The sequence below is a fragment of the Sprattus sprattus genome, assembly GCF_963457725.1.
Source record: "Sprattus sprattus genome assembly, chromosome: 1".
Lineage (NCBI taxonomy): Eukaryota > Metazoa > Chordata > Actinopteri > Clupeiformes > Clupeidae > Sprattus > Sprattus sprattus.
The window spans coordinates 39,271,534-39,284,124 of NC_137920.1; the positions used below are offsets into that span (position 1 = coordinate 39,271,534).

The 12,591-nt window shown below is 46.2% G+C and overlaps 1 protein-coding gene across 1 annotated transcript in view; it reads right to left on the minus strand.

Annotated features, from left to right (window-relative positions):
• LOC308373167 (trinucleotide repeat-containing gene 6C protein-like) overlaps window positions 1-8,345 on the minus strand; it is a 41,700-nt gene extending 33,355 nt beyond the window's left edge. Inside the window, exon 1 of the mRNA XM_080848582.1 lies at window positions 7,612-8,345. The gene's annotated coding sequence lies outside the window, so the exon portion shown is untranslated. The remainder of the gene's footprint in view (window positions 1-7,611) is intronic.
• Between the last annotated feature and the right edge of the window lie 4,246 nt (window positions 8,346-12,591).

The following is a 12,591-nucleotide window of genomic DNA, read 5'->3' on the forward strand; positions in this document are numbered from 1 at the left end:
AAATTATGTCGACGGCCCATGAAATAAACTGTCAAAATTGTGTAAATAGCTTCCACAACCTAGTTTCCTGAATGCAAGGGACTGCATGGTTGTGCGTTTGCTCGAGTGTGCTAGATAGGGAGACGGAGAAAGAGTGAGACAGCGAGAGAGGGAGTGTGAGTGTGTGTGTGAGAGCGAGCACCGGAGGTGGAGGAGGGGAAGGCTCCAACTGAAAGGTTGTGTGCAGAGCAAGACGTTCCTGGCGCAGGGCCAGCCGCAGCCCTGCCATGGCCGCCAGGCAAACAGAGCGCTGCGTGTTCCGCTCACTCCAATGCTGGAGCCTTCTGGTCCGAGCCTCCGTGCAGAGACGCGGGGAGGAGAAAATGGCCGCTCCACCTCCTCCTTCTCCTCCTCCTCACTCTCGGCCTTCCTGTGGCCACACATTAGCGCCCCGTGGCTCAGCCCAGGCCAGGCTTCCTTTGGCAGCCTTCCTACCCTGGAGCATAATCCCCCCTGCACCAGAGCTACGGGTGCGCAGGAGGCTGGCTTAACGAGAGGAAACGACACGTAGGACAACAAAACGCCCCACAACAAAAAAACTAAAACATTTAGGCTAGCGCACAATTCTTTTGTATCACAGTGGATGTTTAGCATTCCAGTGGGTGCTGCAGCAATAGGTAGACAAAAAAGAAAGGAGACAAGAAAAAACCTGTCTTTCGAGCCTGTTGAAAATAAAGAGAGAGAGAGTAATATATCGGTTATGCTTACTCAATCAAAAGCAACAAAAGGCGGTGCTTTTCGCTCTTTATTGCTGCAGGCATGAGATGCCACACTGTGACAGACTAAAAATAACTGCTTTGAAGTTTTCAGTAATAAATTAGTGCGAGCCAGAACCAATGCACTTCTCAGCTAATGTCACCGCACAGCTGCAAATCAATCTCCCAGACAAAAACCTCTGTGCGTTGTCGATGTTAAATCAAATTTCAATTACACTGACAAGACTACAATTCACTGTCAAAAAAACGCAGAAATACAGTGGGCCATACATCAGTATTTGCTGGTTAATAAGAAAGAAATAGTAGTTCTCAAGGCACAGTGACCTTAAATAGCCTGTACCAAGAGAAGAAACACAAAACCACAGGAATCCACTGGTCCGCATCAACACTGTAGCCAGAACTCAACCTCTCTTAAGCACAGCGCTAGGGTCTGACCAGGATCAAAACCAGAAATGGAAACTTGGGTTAGTAAAATGAAGAGAAAAACGTCTATAAAAGTCTAAATGGGGCTTCCTCGAAGCTAAATAAAACAATGTGACATTTTGGAAGAAGTATGACTAATATAGAATGCGCTGGGTGTATTCTACTACAGTGAAGAGCCCAAGCTTCCAGAACCAAAGGTTCTGATTAGTCTTTCAGTGAAAAACAACAGGGTCACTTTGTATGAATGCACACACAGAGGTGGGGTAACTGTTTGGTGCGCACGAGACATCATTTCAGCATGAAACGGACATGGCCTCCTGAAACATGAGAAGCGCAAATCATTCAGTAAAGCTTTTAAAAAGTTCTGAACCTGCAAGGCTTCTAACAAAAGCCTCAGTGTCCCAACAAGGTAATAACCAACTATAAACAGCAAACCTCATGCTTGTGAAGACCAAGTAGGCTAGCCCTCATAGCTTTGATGAGTAGCACGCATCCCATTCATCGAATGCTTTGATGAACTCTCTGCCTTTAAATCGAGTTGGTTCTCAACCTTCCAAAGAAATCGTTATCACACAGCTGTGGCTCATTCACAAGGCTACAAATCTGCATCCTGTATGTCTTGAACATTTAATTCTCAACCCTCTGTTGTCCTACCTACTTGTGATTTCCCTACCTTTACACTGTGTGTTCTGGTGGTATAGGAATGACTGGGAATACCATTGGTGTAGCAATCAGAAAACCATCAGAATCCATAGTTAACATCACTGCCCTGGCCAGCTTACATTACTCTATCTGCTGTGTGCTATAAGAGACTTCAACTTACAGCAGAGATTAGGGATGCACCGATCCGATATTTGTATCGGTATCGGTACCGATATTGAAGAAATTTCTAGATCGGGTATCGGTGACAATGGGCCGATCCATATTACATTTTTTTTTTTTTTTTTTTTAATGTTTATTTTATGTATTTACATCGAGGCTTTGTTTAATTCATATCATGCTCCGGTATCATTGTTTTAAACGGACTGTTATTATATTGAAACACGCACATTCAAAGATTTAGGGTGGCGCGATGGCGGACAATCCAGAGAACAGCCATCAAAAGCCTTCCTGCACGTTAACTTGTATGAAAAACTATCTGTTGATAGTGACGTTGCCTAGCAACGCTGTCTGCTCAGTTAAGTTCGGTGAATAGTGACAAGTTCAGTTCGTCGCCCATCAGTGGCAAAGTAGTTGTGCCTTATACATTTCCAATGCCTAAATCATCATTGTTCGACATGTATGTGAGGCATTGTGTGCGTACATAATGAATGTAAGGGGTTTCATGAAGTTACGACTGTGATAGGTAAAGTATTATGAGTGCAGGTTGCTATTAGTAGCGATTAGCATGCTAAGCGGAGATTTAGTTAATATGTTCTGATGTTGATTCGCTGTAATAAAGATGGGTTCATCCTGTTAAGATTTTGACTGAATGAGCTATGAATGAGATTCATGTTGCCTAGTGTAATGTCCACAATTATATGTATCGAGTAATGTTAGTTGTGTAATTGTTATCGTGTAGCAATAACTCATGCTAAAATAATTCAGTGCAGTCCCCATTCTCATTGCAGGCACACACTATGTGTACGATCACATGCATCGTCATGTAATGGAAATTGATGAATGCACATTTAAGAGAGATAAAGAATATGGTTTTGGTAATTGTGGGTCTTTTAACAGAGTAGAACCAGCAAATGCATTAACAGGTCACCATGCTGAGCCTCTACAATGTAATGTAAAAGTTGACGCTGGCGGATATATGATTGCTAACTAATATGAACACTAGCCCTAGTTAGAACGTACATTATTTGTGATTATTTTTATCCTATGTTATGAATTGATAGTGATGACTAGACATGATGTTAAGTAGCAAATGAGCAAAAAATGCACCAAGATCTCATGTCATGCACTCCTCTTTTCTCCCTCTCGCACGTGTGGTCACACACATACACACAGTTACCATACTTTCGAGATGTTTTTTTTATATCGGTATCGGATCGGTATCGGCCGATACTAAACCTCAGATATCGGTATCGGTATCGGAGGTGAAAAAAGCGGATCGGTGCATCCCTAGCAGAGATGAGAGCCCTTCTCAAAAACAAGTATAGCAAATTGGTCAAGACAACGACAAAAACGCTGTGAGGATTGAAATGGACTCCTAACATTCTTCCTCCTTTGTTTTGCTCAGCCTCCCATCTATACAATCTTTTCTTGTATCCTCAAGGACAGGTTACACTAAAAAGCAACTGTACAAGCCACTCAAGGTCAGACAATTGACTCTGACAGCCTGTCACGGGTGTTCGTGTGTGTGTGTGTGTATGTGTACATCAACAGCATGACTGAGAGAATCTCAACATCTTCCTTTCTAAAGCGCAGGAACAAAGCCCTTTCCTGTGGGGATGACTGGTTGGGGCCGAGGCAGGCATGCTATCAACACAAGCTCTGCGATCCTGCTGCTCTCGAGAAGAGACACACAAGAGGTATGACACGGGGCTGTTGAGATACGGCATGTTGTGTTCGAGTAGGACCGAGCCGTTTCTTCCCTGAACGGAGGTAGATCTAGCTGCGTGTTCTTCCTGTGTTGTGCTTAGAAGGATCTCTGAAAGGAGGGTGAGTGTGCACACGCAGAATCATGCACACGCTCGTGCTCCTGTTAGCATGCTCCAACGCACCATTACTGTGGCTGCTGCTGCTGCTGTGTTAAGTCAAGTGCAAAGATCCCAGCAAATCTAAAGAAGAATGAAGGCCATGAGAGGAAAAAGCAAAGGTTTGAACAGTGCTCTGAAATGTTAAGCCTGCACAAACAGCAGCCCATGAGATGTTAACATCCCATTTCAGCCCGCAAAACGTTCAGACCTTTGCAGCACCTTCCTGAGACTTGCCTGTTTAACATCACAACATTCCAAAATGCCCCATTTGAGTACGTCCCAAGAGACATTTTAGGTTGACAGCACTCATGCTGCCAGCATTTAAGTGGTACAAAATTATTTTTGCTCCATAACCTTTGCCCATGACACAAAAACAACCCAGGGAAAGTTCCAGTGATGATGAGCATTTAATGACCATATTCAAGACAATGGTCCCTGCCTTTGCGTTGTGGGTGAGTCTCTCTCCCATTAGCTGAGCACGGACAGGGAGGCCCCCGCCCGACAGGACATTCCCCTGGACCCAAGCCAACACTCACACAGCCTCGTCCTCTCCTCTCACCCCCCCCCACCCAAGCCCTGAGCCCCCCCCCCCCTTCCTATCCCAATCTGTCCCGCCTCTCAGATGGAGTGCAGCAGGCGCTCCCTCCCCATTGCAACCTCTTACATCAGAGGGGCTCCGGGCAGGACACTGTAGCCTCCCTCCAAGGGGCCCGCCAGGAGAGGGGGAACTGCATCTGAGAACACGTGTGACGCCCAAGTACACAGTCGAGTCTTGTTTCTCCTTGGAGCTGGGTTTCTTGTCCTCTTTATTCCCTTATTTTTAATGGGTTATTTTATAATGAGTAGGGTACTACATGTCTGGAGGCTACCTGCTCTCTTCGATCCCCTCTACTTCTCTATGGGCACCATTTATGCTGAAGTGTGATAAAAGTAGACAGCACAGCTGTTTGGGTTCGGTTATGTCCTGCTTGAACCACCCAGTCAGTGCAAGGGGCTGTTCTGTTTTTTTGGGGAGGGGGGGGGTCTTGTGAGACACTGCTTATTTGCCTTAAATACCCTCAAGCCCAGTGGCACAGAAAGCAGGCAATCTTTCTGGGCTAAGCTCTCTGTTTATGAGGGGGAATAATGGCAGGCTTTAGCACTCGCTCAGACGGGGATGAGATGGGAAGATTCGTAAAGCCAGGCACCCCACCGGCCTCTGAGCTGTTACTAGGGTTTGTCTGTTTGTTTGCCTGACTCTTTTGAGGTCAAGCATGGTGAGGATGATGAACCTGAGTCCATGAATCAAGTCATGCTCCAAACACATGGTTCACCCAGGCAAGGAGATGCAGCAGCCGTGCAAATAGGTTCACAGAGATCCCCAAGTTCTCATGCTTCAAACAAAATCATTATTTTAGATAAATGAACAAACTCTTTTTTTTTTTTTTAAATGAAAATTCTCTTGTCCAAGCAACTTTCAACAAACACTTCCTGCAGAGCAGAACAGAGACACTAATGCTCAGTCTTAGAACACGGTGTTCCAGAATCCCGATCGCCCCGCACACGGCAGCTACGGACCCGTTAAGCACACAACGTGATTTCAGATGACAGAGTGAAGTAATGCTCCGTCTCTCTCCAGCTGCAAGCAGCAGTCCTAATTCACAAAACATGAGGAATTCCCAGACACCACTTCAGACCCCGACCAGCCACCTGCCTCCACAACCCATGAGCACACTGATCAATGGAGTTCTGTGTGTCAGCTCCGCTGCCTGAGCGGCTTCTGCCACCCTGCCGTATGGCATACCACTGAATCACTTAACTAAGTGACAGGGGCCTTTTAGCCCTTTTCAGTCCCTGTGAATGCAAAAGGCACAGAAACATCCCCCCCCCTCCCCCCATGGCCCCTTGCTCCCCTCCCTTATGCCCTAAAGCCCCTGGTTCTCACCCATTCTTGGTACTGGAGAAGTCTTAAAGGGCCCCTGACCCGGGGACACTGGGGGCCAGAGGTCTGGCAGCTGGGGAACTTCAAGGAGGGGAGCCCCACCAATGCCCAATACCAAGGCAACGAAACAGCCTGGCACAAATGGTTGCATGGATGTAAACAAAAAAAAACATACGTGTACATGCACAGCAGGGAAAGTACTTTAAGCATTCTCAGCCATGTCTGCCATCTATTTCATTTCATCACCCCACTGGTGTGTGACGGCGGAGATAAGGCGCCACTGACAGAGACGTCAAAAAGAAGGGAGGGGAGGGCAAGGAATCGAAAGAGAAAATTGTGTACTTCAATTAAGAAACGCGAGAAAGATATTAAAAGCTATAGCCCAGTGCCTTAGGATAGGATGCGGTGGAAATGTGAGGGAAGCTGACAGTTTAATCAGAAACTCGTATGCCCCCCTTCTTTTTTTTTTTCAAGGGGTGGGCATCCTTTCAGAATAAGGATGATATATATTTCATGGAGATAAGAATGTGGGATTGGATATGTTTTCCATGTGGTCTTGATTATGGTTTTGGGCACAAGCATTCATTCCCCACTGAACTAGATTTTTTTTCTTCTAGTATCAGCTTTATCTTAAAATAAAAGGATTTATTTCAGTTGATAAAAACATTTCTAATAACTACACAACTGAACACTGGTGCAATGCTTGCCAGAAAGGAGATGCTAATCCAAGGGGATATGAGAGGTTCAATTTATGTAAAATGAAAGAGTCCTTCAATGCAAGTCTTTTCCAATAATACTCTAATGAATCAACATTGGGATGTCATCCAAGTCAGGAGATACATTAAGGATAGCCAAAGCCGTTCACAAACAGAAACACGTCCATGCAAACAAATCTTCATTCACAAGAGCTCCGCAAAAGCACACAGTGCCTTACTCAAAGGCAAACAGGGAGGGTTTTTTTTCTTCTTTACAACGGATAATATCAGTTCATCAAAGGCACACATTATTAAATACAGGGCGGACAGCAAAATTAAATCTCCCTCTGCAACTTCACATACTGTTACATATTTTAGCACACCGCTGAGGAACTTTAAAGGAACAATGTGAAAACGTAGCTTAATAGTAATTGGTTTCACAGCTAACGGTACTTCAACAAAAAGGCAAATTGTATCTTGCACCCCTAAGCTAACACAACGCCCATGGCTTCATTTACAGAGGGATACTGGCATAAAAAATAAATAAAGTCGTGATTTAAATTGCTCGAATGTTAACTGTGAGACTTATTTCAGATAAAGACCTAACGTTAAGGGAAAGAAGGGGATCAGGGGAAATGATATAGACGCCATCTGTGACGCAGTTATCATCAAAACAGTCCATGAAGACAGCATTACGCTGCCAATAATACAGTTAGAATAATATTCTCTGTTCAGTAATATTTATTTAGCAAGGTACAGCAATATTTATGCTGCGAGGTGACAGCGGGTAACGTTAATCTCGGAAGAGCTAGTTTGCTAGCTAAGTCAATTAAGTTACGCTCTGACCGCAAAACGAAGAGGAATGTTATTTTCAAACGGTGTTAGAGTCAGTGAGGGTAAGCCCGATTAGCAAAATGCACTATTAATGGCCGACTGCTTTAGGAAAATGTAACAATTACGTTAAATCAACTTTGACCACAACTGCCCTTCAGTCGGATCATTAAAAAAAAAAGATCATCTTAAAATGTAAATGCAAGGATAGAACCGTTTACAATAGATAGAACATCAAGCTACGTTAGCTGTCGCCAAAACAGCAAAATATGAAGAAATTGAAAACTTTAGATCCTTACCTTATCAATCACAAGTTGAGCTTTGGCAGCTTTCAGTATAGAATTGTTGCATGGCAGAAGGTGGTGCAGGAAGGCATTTTCTTGTGCCCTTTCCAAAAAAAGTACCCGTAAGTGACAGATCAGTGGCTAAATCAATCGCATTCGCAGTTAGCTAACGTTTGTCAGCTAGCTGTTCAGAATACTGCGAATTTACACCAAGCAGCTTCATAAGAAAAACGCCTTGGTCGCCAATAATTATTCACATAGCAAGAAATTCTCAATACCAGTTTAAAAAATCAGCTTCAAAAACAAAACACAGACTCAAAGCCTTGACGGGACGAAACATCACAACACTGCTGTAATCGAGAAAAAAATTGCTAGCTACCAAAGAATGTAAGGTTCGCAAAGTGTCATTAAAGCATCTAGCAAAATATTCCGATACGATAGTTTGCATCAAAAACCGAATGGTATGCAATGTATAGCTAAATGGTGCAAAATAAAGGAGGGCAGTATTAGGCTCTTCGCCGATAACTTGGCATAGGGCAACCGACGACACTAGCAAGCTAACTGTAGTTTAAAGTGCAAAGGAAATATTTTGTTACGCTTGCAAGCTAGCTGAAAAGCTAGCAGGTAGGTTAAACTAAAACAACCGACTGACAACCTGGCTGCAACGAATGCAACTGAAAAAGAAATCCTGGAGAACGAATTCTTGAAATATCCAAATGCAAGTGCGGACAGTCCAAATAAAGCGTTCGCTGAATTCTTGTTGAGTGGCGCTCATGCAGCCATTTTGTTCAAACTAACAACATTCGCTGCCCTCCGCGGAGGAGGAGTAAAACAGGAAGTGGCCACATGCCCCAGCAGGTCTCCACGTGACCCTCACTGTGCAATGAGCTCGCAAGGCAGTCACTCGAGCACCGCCCTTTCGTATCCCTGGCAACGGTCCAGGACTCACCACAGACAGTAAAAACAACTCTGACACCACGAAACATCTTTTTGTGATGAACATAAATAATATGTATATATGTGTCGTACAAAGTATATTTTTTTCATCTGCACAATTTAATAACAACCACACGCAGTTAAAGTGGAATAGCAAAGGTTTTTTTTCTTGCCTATAGGCTTGCTTTCTTGCAATCTTATTTCATGGGCTTGGCCTACTCATTCAAATTAAATGTTGCTAAGATAGCCCTGTCAGTCTGGCAATGAGGATCAGCTCAAGCGGTTCCACAGCGCCAAATATGCTTATGTAAGTATTGAAGACACAACAATTCAAACTATTGACAAGATGCCAGTGTCTCACACACCCACTCAAGTACCTGTGCCTTTTTTCCCTCCCAGCTGTTTCAAATAGTGGCAGATACTGCCTGAAGAAATAGGATATGGAGTCCAGCCAAACCCGAGAGCAATGGGCCAACTCCTGCTCTGAGCAAAGCCTCCCTCCCTCAGCCCGTCCTAGACACTTCTGACATCCTGTCTGGTGCTGAATGATAGATGGGCTTGTGCTATGTATTGATTATGAATAGGGAAGTGGTCCTTGAGTCTGAAGATTATGCCTGCATGTGATCAAAATGCAGACGGCGACTGCCATGGTCATGTACGTTGACATTTGCAAAGGCAGTACTTGACATATGCAAAATGACTGAGGTAATTATGCCAACAGAGCCTCAAAAAGGAAAGACACCGTAGGTTTAAGTTGACGCAGGGGTCCCCCACTCACCCATTAGTGGACAGTACCTCGCAGGAACAAGGACATACAGAACCAATAATCCTTCCCTCTCCAAAGAGCATTACAGTTGTGAAGTTCAGACCCCCACATGGAGAAAAGATTAAACCCCTGTGGTTTTACATGGGGTGACACAGATTTGATAGTCCATAAGGCACCAGAGTACGGCACTATAAAATAAAAATGACAAGAAACCAGCAAGGGCTGTAAAAGCATCTGTCACGGCAGCGGAAGGACAAAATTGGGACGAGCAGAGATACAGAAAGAGCATTGGGGATGGGGCAGAGAGAGTGTTTTCATTAGACTGTAAACGATAAGGATGAATTGCCCCTAGGTAGAGCACAATAAAAACCTGAGGCAAGCCGACGCTGGTTAGTGATGCAGCATGGACCTTGGCCACATTGTGACCCTGCTGCTTTTCCTACCCGGGTGAAGGGGGGGGGGGGGGCAAAGAGAGAGAAACAAACAAACCACTAAGCAAAAGGGAGAGTAAAGAGCTGTGCCAGGGAGCTGTGTCTCTGTGTGCGTGTGTGTGTGTGTTTGTATGTGTGTGTGGGGGGGGGGGGGGGGGGGGGGGGTGCGACACACAGTGGAGGAGGGAGCAGTGCAGCACGGCCGTATTTGTGAGCTGGTGTAATTTCCCCCGGGAGAGAAGTGTCAGGCAGGTAAAGGCCAGGGAGAAATGGAAGAAGGAGGGAAAGAGAGAGGGAGAGGGAGGAAGACTGAAAGAGAGGAGAGGGGTAAGAGAGTGAAAAACAGAGATTAGGGAGAATAATAAGCGATCACTAATCCAATCTAAAGAACAACAATCATTTCACATTTCATACCTTTAGGATTCTCAGGATAAATCTGCCTCTTGGAAAGTGTAACATTACTTGCAGATATGTGATGTCAAGTGTCTTCACTCAGTGAAAATAGAGAAGATTTTTTCGAGTATTTACATTTTTGACAGAAAGCAGTTAATCGTGGGCGTATATCTGACCCCTAGGGTCTATTTGTGTAATCACTTCCTGATTAGGGATACTTTGAAGCAGCTAATTACAGTTCAGCTCACAAAATGACCATTTTTCGAGTTCAGCAGCATTAGCATAGCAAAGCCTCTCTCCACACAAAGAATACCTTCTGGTCAAAATAATCAGCATCATTAGAGGGCAAGTCAGCATCTTTACAAGGTCTTAATCACAGTAGGACCTTCCAGTCAGCTCATTGCTCGAGGTGTAAATCTTTTTGTGTGTGTGTGTGTGTGAGTGTGTGTGTGTGCGTGTGTGTGTGTGTGCGCATGTGCGTTTGCGTGCGTGTGTTTGTCTGCGTGCCTGTGTGTGTGTGTGTGTGTGTGTGTGTGTGTGTGTGTGTGTGTGAATAAGTATGTGCATTTCTCCCCCTCTCTCCCACGAACTCATTACAGAGAATAAGACCAGCGTGGATTTTATGGTGTTTTGGGAACTGACTGGTTAATCAGATTTATTGCACACTTAAGCTTAATTGATTGCCTTCATGGGTCCAAATGAATAATTAAGTGCTAACAAGCATCGTTTCTGTTTCATCCACCTACTAGATAATGACCCAGAGGGAGAGGAGAGAGGAAGACCTGTCAATCCCAGCAAGCAAGCCTCCACCGGCCCCATGCAGGCAGGCTGTGGGCACTGTGGGCTAGGGCCAGCCCACACCAATCCTTCACAGGCCCGGTATGGGCACTGTGGGCTAGGGCCAGCCCACACCAGTCCTACACAGGCCCGGTGTGGGCTTGCCCAAGCGGGGCCTGCAGCTTTGGGTTCACTGCGGGCTGTCACCGGATAGCCCAACAAAGTCTAAGCTGCCCAGAAAACCCATGCTGGGCCTTTGCGGGCTGCCACATATGGCCCCCCTTAGGGCTGGCACAAGGGCCCTTTGAGGGCTGCCCACGCAGGCCCTTTGAGGGCTGCCCACGCAGGGCCCTTTGAGGGCTGCCCACGCAGGCCCTTTGAGGGTTGCCCACGCAGGCCCTTTGAGGGTTGCCCACTTTGAGGGCTGCCCACGCAGGCCCTTTGAGGGCTACCCACGCAGGCCCTTTGAGGGCTGCCCACGCAGGCCCTTTGAGGGCTGCCCACGCAGGCCCTTTGAGGGCTACCCACGCAGGGCCCTTTGAGGGCTGCCCACGCAGGCCCTTTGAGGGTTGCCCACGCAGGCCCTTTGAGGGTTGCCCACTTTGAGGGCTGCCCACGCAGGCCCTTTGAGGGCTACCCACGCAGGCCCTTTGAGGGCTACCCACGCAGGCCCTTTGAGGGTTGCCCACGCAGGCCCTTTGAGGGTTGCCCACTTTGAGGGCTGCCCACGCAGGCCCTTTGAGGGCTACTAACGCAGGCCCTTTGAGGGCTACCCAAGCAGGCCCTTTGAGGGCTGCCCACGCAGGGCCCTTTGAGGGCTGCCCACGCAGGCCCTTTGAGGGTTGCCCACTTTGAGGGCTGCCCACGCAGGCCCTTTGAGGGCTACTAACGCAGGCCCTTTGAGGGCTACCCACGCAGGCCCTTTGAGGGCTGCCCACGCAGGGCCCTTTGAGGGCTGCCCACGTAGGCCCTTTGAGGGTTGCCCACTTTGAGGGCTGCCCACGCAGGCCCTTTGAGGGCTGCCCACGCAGGGCCTTTGAGGGCTACCCACGCAGGCCCTTTGAGGGCTGCCCACACAGGTCTCTTTGAGGGCTGCCTACACAGGGCCCTTTGAGGGCTGCCTACACAGGACCCCTGAGCTTTTGCTCATTGGCAAAATGCTGGCCCCACAGTGATGGCCCTGCGTGGGCAGCCCTAACATAGCCCACAGGAGCCCTCACTAGGCCCACACAGAGCCTGCACTCATTTTTTGCTCATTTATTTATTGAATTTATTTATATATGATAGTAAAAAATAGAAAGTGTTTGTTCTGCAAATCTAAATGGATGCAGTTACAGCATAACTAACATCTGTATAGTCAGAAATGTACAATAGCCAAAAGGAATTCAAATTAAAGACTATATTAATACAAGTGTGTGTGTATGTGTGTTTGTATACAGAAAAGAATATAAAAAAATGAATTATTATTATTATTATTATTATTGAGCTTTGTCAAACCAAACTCCGAGGTAGAAAACGTATAACTTTTGAGTTTGGGTGGACAAAGCTCACGTGGACTACTGGTAAGGGTGTTGGGCTGGAAAGCGTAAGGTCATCGGTTCAATCCCCAAGCGGCAGGAAAAATGTGCTGTGCTTCACTTCACTGTGTGCTGTGTGTATCACAACCCTGGATGGGTAAAAGGCAAAGATCAA